Source organism: Marmota monax, unplaced genomic scaffold, assembly GCF_021218885.2.
Source record: "Marmota monax isolate L192 unplaced genomic scaffold, Marmota_monax_Labrador192_F-V1.1 WCK01_AAM20220418_F8-fsc00551, whole genome shotgun sequence".
In the NCBI taxonomy this organism is placed as follows: Eukaryota; Metazoa; Chordata; class Mammalia; order Rodentia; family Sciuridae; genus Marmota; species Marmota monax.
The window spans coordinates 36,842-58,300 of record NW_026693599.1 but is presented as its reverse complement, the minus strand read 5'-3'; the positions used below and the strand labels follow the sequence as shown (position 1 = coordinate 58,300).

The following is a 21,459-nucleotide window of genomic DNA, read 5'->3' as shown; positions in this document are numbered from 1 at the left end:
GAGGACCAGCCCTCCCCAGGAGAGCCTCCTCTGAGAACCGCACAGCCTCCAGCGTCGGGGGAGCTCTGAGCGACCGCCCAAATCAGACACCTCAGTTCCAAAATAAGCAGTGACGAGCAGAACCCTGCTGTGTAGCAGAGAGCCTCGGCGAGCTCCCACGGTGTCTCCAGCCAGGAGCCACCTGCTCCACGGGGAGTGCCAAGGACACCAGAGGGGGAAAAGCACAGTGGGAGGAAGACCCGCAGCTCGGCCTTTCCCTGAGGAGCGCAGAGTGCGTCCCGCGCCTGGTGCAGGCTCTCGGCTTTCAGCACAGCGGCTGGCCTGGGGGGGGGGGGCTCAGAACAATCGGGGAGGGCGCCAGGGACACCTTCCACGCAATCCCCCGACACCTCCATAAACCTGCTGGTAACTGCTCTGCCTTCACTCATAAACCTTCAATAAAACCAGCCAGACTGCGCCCAGCTCCCCAGGTGCCTGTTGGAACTCTATTTGCCACTGACAATTTACGGACTAGGAGAAAGGCAGCCTGAGCACTGGGCTCTCCCGTGGCCCCCACACACCTGGGCAGCCTGAGCACTGGACTTCCGATGAGCACAGAGCCCTCCCGTGGCCCCCACACACCTGGGCAGCCTGAGCACTGGGCTCTCCCTTGGCCCCCACACACCTGCACCCACAGAGGCAGCAGCATGGGGCATGCCCCGTCCAGCCGTCCAGCCCCAGAAATCCAGAAGTTGGGGCCCCTGGGGATCGAAGCCAAGGTCACTTCCCTGCAGTCACACTCAGAAGGCAGTTCTGAGATTGAAGAGGAGTGACCACCAGCAGAGGGGCCTCACAATGCCCAAGTCCCCACCAGCTGGGGACAGGCAGCTGTGCTGTAACTGGGACAGGCCACCTCATGGGAGGTCACCAGGTCCTAGCCAGGGGCACATTGGATTCTGAGCCCAGCCAGTCCTGCTGTGCAGACCACAGCCATCCATTTGCACACGCTCATACACACACCCACATACACATTACAACACGCACAGCCCATACACACACACACACAGGCACACACGCACACAACCTACACAGGGCAGCCACCGTGCACACACCACATGTGCACACTATCCACACACACGCACACTGTACACCATTCCCACGTTTTCTGGAGGACCTGGGTGTGGGGCTGTCACACTGTGCTCTTTAAAGTCGCAAACAAACAGCAACCCGGGTGTCCTGCCACTGCCACCGACTGTTCGACCCCTCCTGGTCCCATGGTCTTGGTCTCGAGGCCAAGGAGGCAGCAGGGCAGAGGAGGACAGGTAGGAGGGTCAGTGAGCTGAGACAGGAGCTGGTTACAGGGACAAATCACCAGGTCAAGCCTAAACCTGGGTGACAGTACAGGGGCAGAGGGCAGGACGAGCAGAGGGCCCCAGAGTGGAGGGGGGTCCAGGGGAGGAGCGCCAGGAGGGGCCTGTGGTACCGCCAAGGTCCAGCCCCCCAGGCCGGGCACCTGTCCTCTCCTTCTCCCATCCTACCCATCCTACCCAGGGTGGGCAAGCTTTGCCACAGCCAGTAGCCAATCGTCTTTGCACCTGATGAACCAGAAGGCCACACGGTCCCACATGCACAGGTGTGGCTGGAGCTGGGGACGTGCAGAGGTCTGCCTCTCTGCCCCGCCTGGCCTCCGTCACCGACCCGACCTGCAGCCATCCTCCACCACACCCTGGGGGCCTTCCTAAATGCTGCTGCCCTTCCCCTCCCCACCCCTCTGTATTTTTATCCCCTGCTTTACACTCCCCGGTCCCCTCTGGCCGTCCGAAGGCCTGTGCCCCAGACATTCCCAGCCCCTTTCCCTCCACTTCCCTTGTGTAAATCAGCCATTTAATCCGTGTCTTGCAGGCAGGATGCTCTGGAAGTGAATGGAGGGCCACTCCTTGTGATGGCTCTTGAGCAGCAGGCGCCATCCAGGACCATCCCAGGCCACCGGCCAAGGGTGCCCTGCGCGCACACTGTGTCTGGTTCCCATGAGTCCCGAAGCCTCGGGGGCCCCGTGCTGAGCATGGCCCCACTCCAGCCCGGCATGGTCACCCACAGTGGCTCCCGAGTGACAGAAAGGCCAACCCCATCACCAGGGTCAAGATGCATGCCAATCTCTGACGGCAATGCCCTTCCTGCTTGCTGAGTAACCTGGCTGTGGTGAGGTGACAGGGTAGGGGTTTGCTGCCGGCAGGGGAGCTGGAGGGGGCTCCTGGGCCGGAGGTCCCCCAGCCCCATGTTCCTGCGCAGCACATCTGGGCCTCCTCCCCAGCCCTGCTCAAGCAGCCCAAGAGCAGGCAGTGTGTCACCCCGCAACGCTTGTCACCACATGGTTCTTATAGCACTTCCGACCCAACAAACAGCCTGAGCTTGCAGAGGGAGGTGTGACCCAGGTCCTTGCTAGCCAGGCTGCAGTCGGCAGGGCTCCTGGGCAGCCCCTCCTTCGCAGGCAAGGAAACCCCCGTGACTCTCAGATGAGCCAACACCTGCACCTGCTGTCGGGCCAGGCAGATGTGGAACACCTCAGGGCACGGCCCGCAGCCTCTGCACCAGCCTGGCACCCCACCCCACCCCCGCCTGCTCTGCTGCTCTTCCGGGAATGGGGACTGTCTCAGACATCCTAATGGAATCAGTCCCCAGGGCTCTCCTGGCAGCCGGTCCCTGCTCCGGGAGGCAGTCCTGCCAGCGCCAGAGACTGACACTCTAGAGAGCTCGTCTTCAGAGAAGTCTGGACCCCAGAAAGCACCAGATGCCTTTCATGCTCCAGGCACCCAGGAGCCCAAGACGCATGCACACCAGCTGCCCACGAACTGGCCCTGGGCCCCCAGCCTGGCTCTCGCTCCTGCCGTGGATAGGCCCCGTGCTTCCTGAGTGCCGGGCCCGCTGTCCACAGAGGCTCCTAAATGCCCTTGGAAGGCTTTGGGGACCCCACCCTCACCCTGTCCCCAAGTGTACTGGTGCAGTGGCCTGGCCAGCTGCCTGCACCATGTGGCCAGGGCTGGGAATTTTGTCTGTCTGTGGGTCCCCACCCCTGCCTCACCTCTGCAGCAGCAGGTGCTCGAGGATCCTTGCTAGTGAGCTAATTATTTCAGGATTTCTGTATCCCACAGGCACAGACGTCACCCTTTGTTGTTTTGAGGGGGATCTGGAGATAGGGGCCTCTCTGAACAAAACCATAAAGCCAGTGTCAATGTGGTTTGGGACCTTTGTCCCCTCCCTTTCCTAAGGCTGCCACCATCTCCCACCCCAGGGCTCCATCAATCCACCTACACTACTGCTGACAGCTGCCGCTACAGGCACAGGGGACCTGCATTCTAAAGAGCCCAGCCTTCGCTGGCAGTAAGACTTTTATTTGTGTGAGAGCTTCACAGTCTCAAGGGCAAAATTGCCATCATTATCTGGTGCAGGAGGAGCTGGGAGGGGCAGCCTTCCCTGCAGTCACTCCAGGCCAGCCGCATTCTCCTAGAGGGGCAGTGACCCTTGTGAAGGCCAGGCTCCCCTTCCTAGCAGCATTTATTACTCTAAACCTGTGAGTCCCCCACCCACCAGAGTGCCCAGCTGCTCCAAGGCTGGCTCCATCCACCTCCAACCCCTGCCTGCACTGCACCCTGGAGGCTGGAAGGCCACACCCATTTCACAGACACTTGAGGGTCCTATCCCTTCTACTGACATGGGCACCCTCCTACGGTTGGTCTCCCCTGTGGTTGTGACCTGCCGAGGTACCACGGGATGACTTTGCAGTGCTGCTCAGGGTGCTACGGGCCTCTGGAGGCTGGTGCCCTGGGTTTCAGCCGCCTTCAGTGGCCACAGCCATGCAGCCTCAGGAGCTGCCCGAGCTCAGGGGTATGCAGAGTGAGTCCCCGCTGCTGGGCAGCTCGGTCAGGCTGCAGCTCACACAAGGTGACCCTGTTCTCCTTGAATCAGGGAGATAACTGCCGTGGTTCAACTGTGAGAGGACATGCTGAAGTCCTGGCCCTTGGTCCCTGTGAACATGACAGTGTTTGAAATAAGGTCTTTGCAGATGTCACTGTTGGAGACAAGGTCATCAGGGCCGAGCCTTCTCCATGAGGACGGGTGTCCTTGTGAGAGGAGAGACCCTGGTGCACACACCGTGAGGACACAGGCGTGCAGGGAAGGCACAGCAGGGACCAGAGGGACACTGCCACAGCCCAGGAATTGCTGGGGCCCCCGACACTGGAAGAGCAGAGACGGGTCCCTGGAGTGAGAGTCACTGTCAGCCTCCTTGATTTAGACCTCCTCCTCCAGAACTGGGGAAGGACAAATGTCGGTTGTTTCAAGTCCCCGAGGGGGGTGCTTTGTTCCGGTGGCCCGGCCTGTTTTTCTCATGGCAATGACAGGGACCAGAGGCAGAAGTCGGGAGTTCTAAGGCTGGGCCTGGAACTGGAATGTGGCAGTTGCCCTGTATCCAGGGACGAAAAATCCAAGACCCTCAGAGGATGCCCGGAACCAAGGAGACAGCCAAACCCTGTGGACACCGTTTTGTCCTCCACGGTGCCCGTCAGCATCCCCAAAGCTGCTTCCAGAACCCCTACCCCTACCAGAATCTGCAGAAAAGGCTTGCTGTGTGCACGTGACCTGAGCATGCACTCCTGTGCTCCCGACCCATCTCTAGTGACACAGAACCGCTGATACAAAGTAAATGCCGTGTGCATGGCTGTTGGGCTGTATTGATCAGGAATGATGACAGGGAAAATGTCTGCAGGTGTTCAGCAGAGATGCGATCTTTTCACCAAAAACGTTTAACCTGTGGTTGGTTGAATTCACAGATGCAAGGACCCTGGTTGCAGCCCTGGACGCCCCATGGAGAGAATGTCCTCCAAGGCCACCTGGAGTGGGGCCCTGGGCAGCTCCTTCTGGTCCTTTCTCTCATTCTGCCTCTGAGGCCTTTACTTCCCAACCTTGACTCTCCCCTAAGCTCCAGCAGAATGGAGGCTGCGGACTCACACGGCTTTGAGGAGGCCACATTCCACGGCAGCCCTCACCCGACTGCAGGACGCTCCGCAATCCGTGCCTTCTAGCCTCAGAGCTGCTCCAGAGGCCACCGCCTTGCCATTCCCAGCACTTGACACATAATAGACCCGAAAAATACTTAGTCGTTGAAATACTGGATAAATGAGACAAAGAATGAATAAACGAACTAGGGAATGAATTAAATTTAAACTGAGACCATATTATACACAAATGGCAAAAGAATCCTTGTAAAGTAAGGATTTTAGAAAATACATCGCTTACCATAGCTATACCAGTACATCTTCTGTAGCTAGAGACAGGTTTGCTCTAAGAGGAACCTCCAGCCCAGAGGAGCCTGAGGAGGACTTGGAACCTGACTCTGTTGCCCGGGCACTCGTCTCGGATTACCAAGAGTGGACGTGCTGCAAATGGTGGGGGGCGGGCACTGCATCTCATGAGGACATTAAAGGATCCCAAGCGTGGATGGACGGTGAGCTCAGAGCTGGGCAGGTGTGTGCCTCGCGCTGCTCACCTCACCCCTCCCAGTCCTGGGCTCCATCCCTCAGCCCAGCAGGTGAGCGTCCTGAAACGACAGCATGGCTCAGCTGCCCATTCCTGGTCCAGGGGCTCCCGTCTGGTGCCCCCTGCTGGATGAGTGATGAGGGAAGGACAGCCGGCCTTCACACCACTCAAGACCCAGCCCCCACGAGGACAGCCAGCTGGACAAGGCCAAGACGACCTGCTGCTCCACCCACGCCCAAGCCGCAGGGGACCTGCTCAGTGGAGGGGTGAGCACGTCACCTCAGCAGCACCCATAACTGGAGACAAGCTCAAGGTGGGCATGGGCACCAGGAGGTGGGCATGGGCACCAGGAGGTGGGCATGAGCACCAGGAGATGGACAGGGCACCAGGAGGTAGGCATGGCACCAGGAGGTAGGCATGGCACCAGGAGGTGGGCAGGGCACCAGGAGGTGGGCAGGGTACCAGGAGGTGGGCAGGGCACCAGGAGGTGGGCATGGTACCAGGAGGTGGGCATGGCACCAGGAGGTGGGCAGGGCACCAGGAGGTGGGCATGGCACCAGGAGGTGGACAGGGCACCAGGAGGTGGGCATGGTACCAGGAGGTGGGCATGAGCACCAGGAGGTGGGCAGGGCACCAGGAGGTGGGCAGGGTACCAGGAGGTGGGCAGGGCACCAGGAGGTGGGCATGGTACCAGGAGGTGGGCAGGGCACCAGGAGGTGGGCATGGCACCAGGAGGTGGACAGGGCACCAGGAGGTGGGCATGGGCACCAGGAGGTGGGCATGAGCACCAGGAGGTGGGCAGGGCACCAGGAGGTGGGCATGGGCACACTCTGCGACCATAGAGCCACTTCTTATCTTCAGCTTCGCCTCGAGCACCTGACTGTGTTCTCGGGGTCACAGCTGTGACCGTGGCTTTGAGAACTTAAGAAGGCCTTATGCCCTCTTTGCATGAAGGCTCAGCTAGGATGATTCTCAACGTTCCCTGTTTCCACACAGAAAAATCAATTTCCAATTATTTCCAACCTTCGATCCATGTGATCGCCGATATTTGCTGTGATTACCTGTTGGCCCACTGAACTTCCAACCCATGAGCATTAGCGCAGCTGCAGAGGCCTCTACCTCAGAGCGATTTCCTTGTTAGTGTCACTATTTTTGTTTTGTTTTGTTTTTTGTACCAGGGTTGAACCCAGGGGCACTGTACCACAGAGCCACATCCCCAGCCTTTTTTTGTATTTACTTAGAGACAAGGTCTCACTCGGATACTTAGGGTCTCACTCGGATGCTTAGGGTCTCACTAAATTGCTGAGACAGACTTGAACTTGATCCTCCTGCCTCGGCTTCCTGAGCTGCTGGGATTGCAGGTTTGGCCATCATGCCCAGCTATTGCCATTATTTTTAAACGCACTTGAACCAAATCTCTGGGAGGCCTGATTACTGAGCCACCTGAACACATGATGGAGGGACAAGGAGGGACCACATGGGTTAGGAGGAGAAGTGGCTGTTTCCTGGGGCCTCACCTGAACTTCTTTGGGCTTCAGTTTCCCCACCTATAAAACTCAGTCTCCTGAGCCCATGGGGACAGCACCTGTGGCCGCGCTTTGCACATGGTGGGGCACAGGGAAGAGGCTGGAGATTGCACACTCCTGGGAACACAGCCACCTCTTGCTGCACCCAGTCACTCCCCAAGGCCCTCACTGGCTCTCCAGGTCCCCAGGGTGAACCCTGCCCCAGGCCAGGCCTTCCGTGCCCCCCCCCACTGGCCAGGTCTGCTCTGGGGTGAGAGCCAGCTCTATACCGTGCAGGGATGACCCCTATGGTCCCACCAGCTCCCGAGCTGCAGAAGACTTCCCTCCCTGGAGCATCCCACAGAACTCAGAGCCACACCCAACCCGAACATCCCCAGAAAACCTGCCACTCTGAACTCCTGCCCGAGTTAACAGCACATGGTAGAGTCACCCTGGCAAGAGCTAGGGTTCCAGGGACACATCCCCCTTGGTCACAGCACCCCTGCCCACTCAGCTGGCTGATTCGATCACCATGTGTCGAACACACTGATCAGGCCCACCCTCTCCGCCCTGTCTGGAGCAGGTCTGTCTGGAGCAGGTCTCCACTTCCCGGCCAGCTCTGCGGGCTCCCAGGTCATCCTGCCCTCCTCACGGCTGATGGTCCTACTGCAGCTGGAGGAATCTGGAAGGGCCAGAGCTCTCCTGCTGGCACCTGCTCATGGCTCCCTCTGCCTGGAAGTCCTGCCCCACCCACATCCACTCCCAGACATCCCAGGGTCTCAGATCCAACTTCACACTGCCAGGAAGCACTGGGATAAACAGGGATCTTCTGTGTTCTCTGCTGTGCTGCTCGGCACACGAGGTTTTCCTGGAAACACCCCAAACCCCAGAAGAGTGCTGCACGCTGCCTGCTGGTGACTGGCACCCACCCTCCAGCCTCCCTGACACCCAGAGATCCAACGAGAGGCACTCCAGTCGAACTTGGAAGGCAGAAGTGCAGACAGTGCCCTCCCAGCAGCAGGCGTGAGCAGGCACACAGGCACCATGGCACTCGTGTAGAGGCTTCCAGGCACTTGGTACAAACCACCCACCCAGGGCTCTGCATCACCAGGCAGTGGCTTCCTGAAATTCCACAGCCTCTGAGCTCCAAAGAGCCTCTCCCTGGGTTCACATTCCTGGCTCAGCAGGGGACGGGGCACCTCCTGGCCTCCTCCCCAGGAGCTCACTGCAGGACTCTAAGGACCTGTCACCTGTGCTGATCCTTCTGCCAGACACCTGCAGAGGTTCCTGCTTCCCTGATATTCAGCCAGATAGGTTCCTCCCACCCCATGTGTACAGCAGTGCCTCCACCAGACCAGGACTCCATGGTGGTTCTTAAACTGACCCTCTCTCAGGGACCTCAGCCCTCCACAGGTGAGTGGGACTCAACTCCACCCGTCCTCCACGCCTCCTGCTTGTAACCTTAGGTCTAGTACCAAGTGGAGTTGAACCCAGGAAACCTGGCATGCTTGACCGCTGCCACTGGAGAAAACTGTTTGGGACACCATCGGTCACCTGAAGTCCCTGGCTGACCATGGTACCCAAGAAGGTCAGGATGCTGTGTCATGCTCCCTTGGTGCACGGTCAGCGAGCTCTCCCACACAGGGCCCGACACCTAAGCAAGTGCTCAGACCTGTCTGTTCGTCAGCCCTTGTTGTCAATATCGCCGCTCACCTGCAACTGGCCCCAGCATCCTTGGCCAATCGAGCTTCTGCTCCCCACCAGCTACTGAGGTTTGTTCACCATCAAAATGAAATGCAGGTGCTCAATAGATGTACAAAAAGTTTACCCCGCTGATGAGGAATGTCCTAAAAGCCAAAGAGTTCCACTTCAATAGCCTACTGTCAAGGTGGGCGGGGGCAGAGGACAGGTGGGCAGGGGCAGGACAGGAGATGACCTGCCGGGTTCTCTGTTAGATGCTTCTGAAGACCTCTGGTTTCGCGACCCCTCTGGAAGGCCATGCGCCTGCGCCTGATGGGAGGCAGAAGCCCGCACTGCCCCGAGGTCCCTTCCCCAGCTCTGGTGCAGCCAGCTTATGGAGGCTGTTTCTGACGGCGCTGCTCTTTCCCCTACTCCCCTCAGCAAGGCCCCTCCCCACTAGGACCTTCAGTGAGGAGGGGTGGGGGCAAGGCTGGTGAGAAAGGCTGCTTCTGCTGTGACTGCAGAAGCCCCTGGACACGGGGCAGGACTGTGCCCAATAAGCCCAGGGTGAGCTGAATATATCCGAGATTGAAAAAGCATCGAGTGTCCTCCGCTGCTTCTCTGGTGGTCCAGAGGCTGCCGGGAGGGGCAGCTCACTTAGCGTCCAGCGCACAGGAGGGTACTAGGTATTGCTGCCCAGGAGAAGACCCGGAGCGCAGAGTCAAAGCACGGTTCTGCTGTACGTGTATTGCTCCGCACCACCACGAGCAAGGACCGTCCACCAGTGTTTCTGCCTTGGAATTAGCAAGGCTGATCCTTTGGGGGAGAGATAAGTATTCACCAGTAGGGGATTTTCTAAGCAAAACCCTGCTGAAGTACTCAACCCAACACAGACACCACCTTTAAAAGTGCCGCGGCTTGGTCCCCGCAGAGCCGCGCTGCGACACTCTGGAGGGGGTGCTGCCGCCAGGTCCAGAAACCTGAGGCCAGGCACCAGTTTCCTGCCCCTTCCGAGTGGCCAGGAGCGCGGTGCGCTCCCCGTCCTGTCTGGGGCCGACTGCCAGCTCTGTGGGGCCCTCTGCACCTCTCTGCCTCCTCTCTCCCCGTCAGCCCCTCATGCGTTTTCCCAGCCCCCCAGCTCCACTCGCTGGCCTGGGAGCCTCCTCCTCTGTCCACCGAGTGCTGGAGGTGCTGGGCCTCCCCACGTCAGGACCCGCCACACATGGCGGCCTCTGGCCCTCTACCTCCAGCTGCCCTTCACTGAGCTGTAAGCCTTGGGGCAGGGGGGCGGGGGCAGAGGACAGGTGAGAGCAGGACAGGTGGGTGTTGATTTCCTCAAGGAGCGTGATCTCCCCAGGGCCACTGTGGAAGGGGAAACTGCAGGGGGCAGCAGCAGGAAACCCTTTGCAGGGGCTCCTGCCCTGGCCCCAGTCCTGTGTGTGAGGGAGAGCCCAGGATGGGGGTAGGTGGAAGGAGGCGGCATCCCAGGGCTCTGGGGATGGTTGATTTCAGTGATGGGCCAGGCGCCTGGGGGAGCCATACTCAGGGAGCCTGAGTTCAACCCACCCCCTCCAGCCCTAGGTATGGTGCCCCTGCAGGAGGGTCAGGCCCAGGGCCAGGACACCACCCTGGGGAGGCTCAGGGCCATCCAGAACCTGGCCCCAGGGCGCTCTCGCAGTCCCTGGGCATTAGGCATTTGTTCATCCATTGTCTGTGGATACACTACAGCCTCCTGGTCCACAGAACCACAAACAGTGAGACCTTTCCCAGCTTCCAAATCCAAGTGCTGCAGCAGATGGAGCAGGAGTGCCGGCCGGCCGGTCGGTAACAGGTACACACGCACAGTCGGCTGGCATCCTGAGCAGGACCAGGAGAGGCGCGCATCCCCACTCTCCTCATCAGCATTCCCTTCCAGGCCTCCATATGGATCAGTGAGATCCCGTGGCATGAGGAAACGGGGAGGGGCAGTGAATCCCCATTAGGCACAGCGCTGTTTAAGGAGGTGAGTCTGCCCTGTTTTTGCTCTGCCTTGTGCATGCAGAATTAACTCCATCTACCACACATTTGTATTATTATTTTTTCTGCCCAGATTCCAGTGAGATCCTGCAGGCCTGAGGACTGGGGCAGAAATATAACCCGTGGGCTCTGCCACGTTAGCAGAAGGGAAGAGCATCTCCCCCTCCAGCTTCTGTTGCTTTCCCACATCAGAGATTTGAAAACTGAGGCGGACACAAGTGAACGGCCATGATCATAGCGAGATGCTAAGGTTTAGATACGAGGTGTCCCCAGAGCTCACGTCTGAGGGTGCAAGGACACGATGGAGTCACGACATGGATGAACGGGGGGGGGCGGGGGGGGGGGAACTGTAGGCAAGCGGTAGGCGAGCGCAGGACAGGGTCCCCGGGGCGGGCCTCTGGGTTGACACATTACCCCTGGCGAGGGGAGTGCCCTTGCTTCCTGGTTGCGGTGTCCTGAGCTGCTGCCCTCCACCTTGAGGTTCCACCCCGCCTCAGACCCAGCTCTCGGGAGTCTGCCGATCACCAACGGAAGCTCTGAAACCATGAACCAAAGCGAACTTTTCCTCCTTGGTCGTTTGTCACAGTGACACAGAAGCTGCCTAAAACATGAGCACACAGAAGAGTGGCCCTTCCTCTCAGCTCACGGTTTGAACAGGTACCACCAGCACGGCTGCTCCCTGGGCCTTGACCACCAGAGCAGAGCCATCGATCACGGCAGGTGCTTTCCAGATGTTGTGTACTTAATCCCTAAACTCATCCTTAAAACAGATGTCACCCTCCCCATTTTCACACAAGAGGAAACCGAGGCTGGAGGAGACGGGAACTTAGTTGTGAAGCATGCGTGGATACGGAAGGAGCTGACTCGGAGCCTAACTGGGTGACAGCGTCTGCCTGGCCGAGGGCCCCTGGTCGGGCTTCACGATCGTTGCCAGGCTAGAGCTTCACAGCCACCAGCAAGATGTGATGGTGGCAGGTGTCACGGCTTGGATGAGGTGTCCCCAAAAGTTCGTGTGAGACAACGTGAGAGGGTTCAGAGGAGAAGCAGTTGGGTTGTGAGAGTCTTAACCCAATCAGTGAATTAATCCCCATGGATGGGATTCACTGGGCGGGAGCTGAGGAGGGGCCCTGGACGTGGCTTTGGGTGTATATCTGTATCTGGCAAACGGAGAGCTCTCTCTCTGCTTCTGCTCCCCGCACCACACTCTTCCCCCATGGTGTCTTGCCTCACCTTGAGCCCTGAGGAATGGGGCTGACTATCCTGGACAGAGACCTCTGCGACTGTGAGCCCCAAATACACCTTCCCTCCTCGGCAGTAGTGCTGGGCGAGTCTTCTAGTCACCGCAGCAAGAGGCCCGTGAAACAGCAGCAGTGGCCGCTTGCCTGCCAGGAACGGTGTGTCCTGTCCTTCATGGGGGTTGGCCGGTGTTGCTGCCCACCAGGGATGACAGTTTCTGGTCCCCCTGGCTCCCGAGTGGTCATGTGACTGATTTCTGCCAATGGCAGATGGACAGAGCTGACGGGCTACATTCTGGGCAGGGCTTTTGGAAAGGCTCCTCCACACAGCCTTTCTGCCCATCCACCAGCAGGCCCGGAAACCAGGGGACCCCTGACCACAGGGCAGAAGCCTCTGTCCTCGGTCCCCATGAGAGAGAAGGCCCCATGCAGGGTACTAGCCGGGGACCCCTGGCACAAGAGGTGCCTCTGTGAAACCCAAGGACTTCATTGCTGTTGGTTTTGCTGAGTTAATCCAACATTATCTTTCCCACTTAACATGTCACAAACCCAAGGTTCTAGGAGGTGAGTGTCTTGCCAGATTCCCATGCCAGGTCAGGGCCTTCCTGAGGCCTCCTTCTCCCAAGCCCTACTCTCTCAGCCCTTTGATCTGCCTTTCTGCCTGTCCTGCCTGGTGGACGTCCCTTGGGCTCCATTGACTCAACGTGTTGGTGGAAGTAAAAGTGATGGCCAGCGCCGCTGAGTGAGAGTTGGGTCCTGGTCCTGTCTCTTGTGCTCTGTGTCTTTTGGCAGGTCAGTGGCACTCTCTGAGTTCCTCTGATGGGAACCTCAGAGGGACCCACCAACTTCTTCACAACAGTGAGGTTGGCAACCTTGTAGCCCAGCCAAGGGCACCCATGGTGGCCAACATTTGGTCTCGAGGGAACCTTAGGTGCTCTGATTTCCAAGTACTGTCCCCTGCTGTTCCCCAGACAGCCACAGAGTTAGGGCAGGCAATGCCATGGGCACAGGGACGAGGGCATTTCCCAGCCTCCCTTGCAGTCAGCCTGGGCATGTGACACTCCTTGCCAATGGGACAGGAGCCTGCGTCACTAAGAGCGTCTCTCCTCCCCAGCTCTTGTCTCTGCAGGAACTCAGGCCCTGTACCTCAGCCTCCAGTGGCGGGGGCCACACCTGGGTACCTGCAGCACCCCTGGAGGCAGCGCCCAGGAGCCTGGCGCCAGGGTAGGACTGTGTGAGTCAAAATCACACTTTTTCACTAAGCCAGAGTGTTAACTGCTCTGAATAACCCATCATACAACAAGATGGAGCCTCTGCCGTGCTCACGCTGGCTCTCTGGCCAACTCAGGTCCTCACCTGCCCGTGACCCAGCCTCCCAGGGACCCCCACTTCCCCTTCCCCAGGGCTCAAACTTCCCTGCAGTCAGGCTGGCCCTGAGCCCCTCACAGGAGAGCTCGTCCCTGCTGCGGCCCCTCCGCTGTCCTCAGGCACCAGCACGGCACAGTGGCTGCTGCGTAGGCGTCACTCCAGGGCCACCCTCTAAGGCAGCTTCCACAGCACGTTCCCGTCCCCAGCCTCGCTCTTCCGCCTCCACTTTCCTCGCTGTCCATGCACTGGAGGGCACCCACTCGCTCACCCTTTCCTCCTCCGCCTCCCTCCACGGCGGGCTCTGTGAGCCGCGTGTGCTTGTTCACGCCTGCGTCCTCAGGGCCTGGGACACAGAGGGCTCAGGGCACGCTTGACACATAAGTGAACTAGAACACGTGAGCACACATCACCAACAAGGTGCTGGGCGATGGGGGTTGGGGCCCCTCACCATGCAGAGGGAACCACAATGAGTGACCCATGGGGGCTGCAGCGGGCTCGGGCGGACCAGGTCCTGTCTGCAGAAGAGACGACCCGGGCTGCACCCCAGGAAAAGACACTGGACTGTGAGAGCAATGACAGGTGACGACATTCCAGACAGGGACAAGAGCTGACAATGAAAGGCAGGAGGATCCCACCAAAGCCAACAGGAAGTGGGAGTCACAGCAGTCACCAGCCCCACAGAGCAGCCAGCGTCTCCAGGGCCCTACGCCCCGCGGACCCCCAGAGGCACGGTTCTGCCCAGAAGCACCGCGCAGCCGCACCGACCACCACGTCAAGGGTGAGACCTGGTGGCTGCTTCACAGCTTGGAGCAGCTGGGCTGCCCTCCAAGGAGCCGGTCCAGCCCTGGCAGAGGGCCAGCGGCACACTGAGCTGTGCAGGTTCGAGGCTCTGCCCCACCTTATCTCCAGCACGCTTCCCACCTGTGCTCCTCTCCTCGTCTTCCTCCGAGTCCCTGGGGAGAGCACTGGCTTGTTGTCAGCATCTGGAAGGGAGAAGCCATCAGCAGCAGCCTCTGGGGTATCAGCCGCAGTGGCTGTCACGGTCCAATCTTGTTTGGGTTGAATTGCTCGGAAACTCCCATTCACCTGCCCAGAGCCAGGCCCTGTTGCAGAGGTCACCTGGCTTCAGAGCTGCATTACTTACATTGCCACAAAGATAGACCCATCTTGTTTCAGCCAAGCCACCTCTGCAGACTTTTGAACTTAGGGGACAGGCTTTTGAACTGGGACAGGGAGATGGGTGACCACTCTTTTGAACACCTACTATGTGTTCAGCATAGAGTTACTGTTTCTCAGAGTCTCGGCAGGTCTCTGATATAAAATCTCTGGTTTTATTTTAGAGTCTAGTTGGTCCAGCTAACTAGAAGGACTAGTCGGAGCTGGGCCAGGAGTCAGATCCCAGCCCATTTCCACTACTACAGTGAGATACCTGGAGCCCAGTGACCCACAAAAGAGGAGGCACGTTCAGCCCGCAGCTGGGGAAGCCAAACAACAGGGCACAGGCGCTGGCAAGGGCATCACCCCATGCAGACGGTACCATGGCAGGAGCCTGTGAGAGAGGTCACCCGCTGTGACAGGAGGCCAGGGCGTCTTGCAAAAACCTTCTCCAGAAAACTAACTTAGGGTCCTGACCTCCCACGAAGCCCCCCTTAAGGGCCCACCACCTCTCACGTCACCACACTGGGACCCACCTTCCAGCACCTGCTCCCGGGACTCCAGCCACATCCCGGTTACAGCAGAGCCACAGACAGCGAGGACACAGCGATGACGTCAACCCCTGGCTCAACCGGAACTCTGAACCATCAGGAGCCCAGACCACAGCGCGCAGGGCCCCAGGCTCCCTGAGTGTCCCATGCACTCACAGCCTGTGGCCACTGGCTGCGAGGGGACTCTGCCAGTTGTGGGGTGACAGATGCCACAGCTGCAGAGACCCCGTCCCCAGTGCTCAGCTCGTCCATGGCAAGGCAAAGGTCATGCCAGGCCTGGGCCTCAGGTCTCTTGATCACTGTAGAATCTCTTTGTGGCCTTACTCCACGAAGATGTTGTCGAAGGTGTCCCAGAACAGAGTGGCCTTTCATTAGAATGTCGGTGCTGCCGATGCAGCTTCTTTCTCTGGGAAATGGCCCCGAGAGCATGCATGAGTACTGCCCACGTCCCTGGGAAGTCACTGAAGCACTGGGAAGAGTGGCCCCCAGGCCAGGTCAGCTCCTGCCCAAGCTCTGGGGAGCTTGACAACGTGTCCCCCGGAATCTCCAGTGCGCCCACTTCCAGGGGCTGTTGTGGGAGCAGGGCCTCCTCCAGACACCTGCTATCTGCCTGTGAGGTCCTCCTCTCACTGGGCCCCATGGCGGAACCACCTCACGGCACCAGCCATGGGGCCGCCAGCCCAGCCGGGGCTCCTCCTCTTGCCAGATTCTTCCAAGGCCTCCAGTCCTGGGGCAGCAGGCCATGTTGTCTCATGTCCCCGTCTGTCCCTCCTGCAGCCTCCTCTGGGGACACTGCCTCCCGGCACACCCCTCCTAAGTGTCCATGTCCTTCATCCACCTAGGACCAGAAGGGCGAGTTGACCAGGTGAGGGCCTCCCAGAAGGCTGGCCCTGCCACCCTGCCTGCCCACTCTCCACTCAGTGCTGGGACTCAGGGCACTTACCAGGGTGACCACAGAGCCCCACCCTCCAAGGCCAGGTGGGGAGGACCGTTTTTAATCACCCCCACCCAGGACCTGCAGGGGAGCTGTGCCCTGCACACGCAGACGCTCAGCAAGTCTCCACCCTCGGCCTCTGGAGTGGCCCAGGTCACCTTCTTGCACCAGTGGCTTCCATGTGACAACACACGCAGCGTCCAATGACAGCTGCTGGCCCAGCTCACCAGACGTCCGCAGACAGTCTCTCTGAGTCACATCTGAGTCTCCCCCAGCTGAGTCACTTCCCGTGATCGATGTCTTCCTGAGCCAGTGTCCTCATGGCCCGCTGGCAAGAGGCTGTGCCCGCCTGCACCACGTCTGACAGCTTCTCTGTCCACATGACACATCCTCAGGAGCCTCTGCAGTCGATGGAGGTAGCCAGAAACCACAGGCCCCTCTTGGCATCTACTGGGAAGCAGGCCAAGTACCAAACAGGCCTGTTCTGCTCAGTACTGGGTAATCAGTTGCCAGCACAGTGCCTGATACGCAGAAGGTGCTCAATAATGTCTGCAGAGTGAAGGAAGAGATCTGGGCTCAAACCCCAGGAAGGCTGTTCCCAGCTCTGAGATCACAGAGCTCCGTGGAGAGGGCTGTAGCAGAACTGAAGTCACATCTAGAAAGACTGGGCACACAGTGGGAGTCAAATACAGAGCCTCGCTCCCCCTGGGAGGGATGCAGCCCAAGACCCTGAAATCCTCAGTAGTGTTCAAACCAGGGCAACTCCAAGTCCTGGAGACACTGTGGTTTTCCCACATGTACGTACTGTGATGGAGTTTCATTTATAAGGGGGCCACAGTAAGACACTAGCAACACGTTAGTGTACATCTTGGCAACCTCAGCACATGACTTTTTCCTTCTCTTATTAAGCTGAGATACATTTGCAGCTTCTCTGTGTTATGTCCAAATTGCCCGCATGGCTGCCCTCAGGCTTCAAGTGAAATGTGGGTTTTAGCAGGAAAACTGCAGTACCCCAACAGTTACTCTGATAACTGAATAGCTACTGACTCACAGGTGGGTAGTGTATACAGAGTGGAAACTCAGGACAAGGTGAGGCTCCAATCCCAGCAGGACAGAGTGGAACATCAAGATTCCATCTCACTTCTCAGATCAATGTGCACTTAAAATTCAGGAATTGCTTATTTCTGGGATTTTCCACATTATATTTTCAGACTGCCATTGACATCGGGTAACAGACACTAGAAGGTAAGTCCGTGGATAAGGGGCACAATCGCAAATGCTGATTATGTTCTCCATCAGGTGTGACTGTTGACATACAAAAGAAGCAATGTCTGGTCTGGTGGGGTTTGTGGGCTGGGGACAGTGAGCACAGAGGCAGACAAGGCCAGACCATAGAGAGGCAGAAAGGAAGCGCCCGAGCAGAGTCTTACTCAGCCCAGGGCTGGGCAGGCTTTCTGGAGGGGTTCTGAGTCTGAGGCTGGAGTGGGTGCCGCAGCAGGGATGGGAGTTCCCAGCAACAGCAGAGAGGCCTGGGCAGGCACCTGGCCCTAGGTGGGCAGGCGCCCCGACTCCACCAATACCTGGCGGCTCCTCTGGGTCTAGGAAGTGACGTGCACATCCAGAGACGTGAGCTCAAAGACCAGCACTAGGTCCCAGCGTGGCCAGGGTGAGAGGGCAGTGTCCAGCTCAGGACAGGCACTGCAGGGACCACGGGCAAGGGGTGACGGCACCAGGTGCACATCCAAACTGGCCATCAGCCCTTGGGAGGCCCAGTGACCCCAGGGAAGGAGCAGGAGTGCTGCCCACAACATGTGTCTCCCATTCAGAGCAGGCGTCTGCACTCAGAGCCCAGGTGACCCCAGAGGCACCCAAGCCAAAGAGTGCCCTCCTCCCAGGAAGCCCCCGTCTGGGCAGCAGAACCGTCTGGTGCAGTGCCCTTCCTGAACCTCACACCATGTGATCCCATCTGTCCCCTGGCTCTGGGAGGCGGAGGTGCAGAAGGTCCCTGTGCCCTGGAATGGGGTTGGACAGCAGGAAGGTAGAGGGAGGCTCCTGAAAGCCGCTGTCTTGTGTCCTTGGCCAGAGATGATGGAGCCTGGCTGCTCTCCCCGGGGAGGGACCATGTGGGGCACGGCTGAGAGCAGCCCTGAGCTGTGCCCAGCACCGACTGGCACGCCCCGGCAGCCTGAGGGGCAAGTCTGAGCGGAGCCCGGTGGCTTCTCCTGGCCTTCTCCCAACCTCCCTCCCCGGAAAGAAATTAAGCCCGTCCCTTGACTCGGCATGGCATTGGCTTCTTTTTGTGATATTTTTCCTTTTCCTACCAAAAGGGGTTCAAAAGTTGAGAGCTGATTTGTATTCTGAGCAGCAGGCAGCTGCTGCAGATCCAGCACAGTGGGGGAGTCGGCTCAACAGCCAGCCCCGGGGAGACCCTCTCCAACTGGAAGAGCTTTCTGGGTGTCACTGTGGCTCTCCCCTCCCACCGCCCCCCGTTTTAGCCTTAATGGCACTCCTGTCCCTGCTGTCTGCTGGTGCTCTTTGTGATGATAACAGCTGATCCACACAGGGAGGAATTCAGGGGAATCTCCAAGGAATTTCTCTCTGGGCTCTTTCAGGCACATCATTTGCATACATTTGTATAAGTTATGCGTCAGTGTACACTTCTCTTTAACATTGCAACCTAATGAAATCACTCAGACAGGCACATTAAAAACAGGATTTACTCGGGGAAGGCTGACCCTTTGCGTGTTAAATCATTTGAATGATCATTTGAATATATTTGCACAAGTGGCACATTGAAAGGGCCTTACCCCTGTTTTCAGAATTAATGAAACAAACTGGCTACCTTGGGGGTGGTTTGCCAGGAACTGTTGAGGGCACCTAGCACGGGGCGTCTCACCAAGACAACCCACCAGGACAGCCGCTGCGTGCAGGGGCATTCCGGGAATCACCAAGCAGGTTCTCAGATGCAGATTTTATTTTACAGTGTCTCCAGGTGAAGATGTGAGGGTGTCAGGACAAGCCAACACAGGTGGAGAAGAGGGTGCGAACCCCCATGCCCCAAAGCTGTTGGGGGCCCCCCTGCCAAGGAGGAGCAGCATGAAGGGATGGGTAGCGCCCAAGCCTGCGGGAGCCAGCCAGTGTGGGCTGCCAGGAGGGGCTGCCAGGCACCGGGTGAGGCTTCGGGCAGCACTTCCCCACTGCAAGGGTTAAAGCACTGGCTCTGCAGGCAGGCCAGGGACCAGGGCTGATTATGCAGAAGACTTGCCAGCCAGCACGGAGCAGCTCTCCAGATGATTGAGGCTGAGGGCTCCTCAAGGTCAGGCAGCTTCAACTCCTCCCAGGCTCCACCGCAGATGGGACGCACACCGCGCTGCGAGGGGCCTCGGAGCCAGGAGAGGGTCTTGGCAGGAGAGCCCAGGGCAAAGGGGCCTAGAAACCACCTTCCTACTTCACATTCTGCCACCTGCATCTCTCAATGCTCTTCCTTTTCATCTCTTCCCCAGGAAACCCTTCAGTTAATAGGCAAAGGAACTGCTCCAGGCCACTCTGCTACAGGGGCAGGGGGTGCGTCACCTGTGCCAGGAGCCCTCGAGCCCCTGCCTCCAACCCCCCCTCGGCCCCAGCATCGCTCTGGGACATCTGCGTGGCTGTCTTGGAAGCCCTGCTTGGCGTGTACCTGGTCCACAGTAGGAGCTACGTGCCTTGGCCCCCTCCTGAGGAATACTGCTTCCCGGGAGCACGACTTGGGGGTTGGTCCCCAAGAGCACTGGCCTCCCGAAGGCCCAGCCCTCAGCCTCCACCTCAACCCAGAGCTGGCATTAATCCCAGGAATGTGTGGTCACCTCCAATCACCCAACTTTGTGTCCTCCCCACCCAGAACGTGCATGAAGGGCAGCAAGCCCAGCCTCCCTGTCTGCCTGAATTTGTGCCAGTGCCTGGGCCAATGACCAGGTCTCTGCCGAGTTGATGCCCCCAGAGCAGATTCCTGAGCCTATCAAGAACCCAGAGTCCAACTGGCCTCTGCAAACCAGCCAGCTGATCTGGAAAGAGCCCCTGCACCCACCCCCAGCACCCTGTCAGGCCCCGGCGCCTGCCCTCTGGGCGTCCCCTGGAAACACGGTGAACTTCCAAACCCACGGGGCAGCCTCAGGTTCCGGTGCCAGGCTGGGCCGAGCCAGGAGACCGCTGTAGCAGGCAGCTTCACGGCCAGCCAGCGTCTCCCTCACCACTGTCCTGCCACAGGGCAGATGTCTCTGGCTCCAGCCAGGCGGGTCTCCCCTGCGGCAGCCTCTCCCCTCTGATCCCTCTGCCAGGAGAGACTGGTTTCAGGAGGAGGAGGAACTACCCCTCCACCCAGCTCAGCCGCCAGCGTGCTGTGCCTCTCCCTCTCCTGACACTCGTGACAAGTCTCTGGGTCAACATCATTCATTCTCCTTTCCCAGAAAAGATCTGAGTGTGGGGAGAAGAGGTCAGAGGACACTGAGGACACTGCCCCTCAGTGGGACCCCGAGTCACAGCCAAGAAAGGCACATTCCACGCAGCCGGGGCTCCCTCCCTTGACAGGTGCTGGGCCAGGCGCTGCCGAGCTTCTTGTGCAGAAGTGAGTTTCTCTAGTCTGCGTGGCTCTTCCTCCTGCGGCCCCTGGAGGACACGGCCTGTCAGAAGGGAGCCCACAGTTCCATGCACAGTACAGGGAGATGCAGCCTGTGGCCTGCAGAAAGAGCCCCGTGGTCTCACAGGCGCATGCAGTTGACAAGCTCCTTTTGCAAGAGTGGCCTGAGCCATGGCACTGTATCAAGGATCAGGCCCTGGCTGGCAGCAACTGGACCCACAGCTGGTCTGGACTCTTGGGACTGCTGGACCTCCCGCTGGACCTCCCGCTGGACCTCCCGCTGGACCTCCCGCTGGACGGCGCGGCCCCGCACTTGAGCACACTCCCCTGGTGGAGCAGACCAGGTGCCACCCTGCAGCAAGGTGCCCGCCCACTGGGGCAGACTTGGCCTGCACAGCAGAAGCCCTGGGTGGATGGGCCCCCCGCCCAGGTGCTGCCTCCAGGTGCTTCCCTGGCAGCTCCCCAGTCAGAGGGTGGCTGCGGTTCCCAGGGAGGGCTCCACTGACATCACCAAGTTTGACTAGTGGGAGAAACCAGTCCTGGGCCCTCCTCTGCCTGGAGCGCGGATTCACACCACATTCTCCTCCAAGAGCGCTCCTGGGCGAGGCTCTCACCCCAGCACAGCATTTGGCTACGGGAAAGGACCTCTCAGCTGTGGAAGGAAGGAGATTTAAACAGGCTCTCTCCTCGCTGAGCTCCGGACGCACACGGGGCGTCTCCCGCGCTCAGTCCCAAGGCCTCGCTCCCAGGTGCCCTGCACAGACCCCATTCACACCTGATTGCTCACGCCCTCTGCTCACCCTCGGGCCTTCTCATTGCCCTTCCACTTCCTCACCCTCAGGAAGGGGTCCTCACTGAGCCGCCAGAGCCCAAAGTGCGTGCAAACCGCACC

The 21,459-nt window shown here is 59.2% G+C and overlaps 1 long non-coding RNA gene across 10 annotated transcripts in view; it reads right to left on the bottom strand.

Annotated features, from left to right (window-relative positions):
* Nucleotides 1–16,466, bottom strand: part of LOC124103036 (uncharacterized) — a 51,576-nt gene extending 35,110 nt beyond the window's left edge. For 9 of the 10 annotated variants that reach the window (XR_006855062.2, XR_009228224.1, XR_006855069.2 and 6 more), the window contains exons 1-2: nt 15,007–16,466; nt 14,237–14,298 (exon numbers count right to left, since the gene is read on the bottom strand). This is a non-coding gene — a long non-coding RNA (uncharacterized LOC124103036). The remainder of the gene's footprint in view (nt 1–14,236; nt 14,299–15,006) is intronic. The other variant, XR_009228217.1, reaches the window with a different exon arrangement.
* Nucleotides 16,467–21,459: the final 4,993 nt, after the last annotated feature.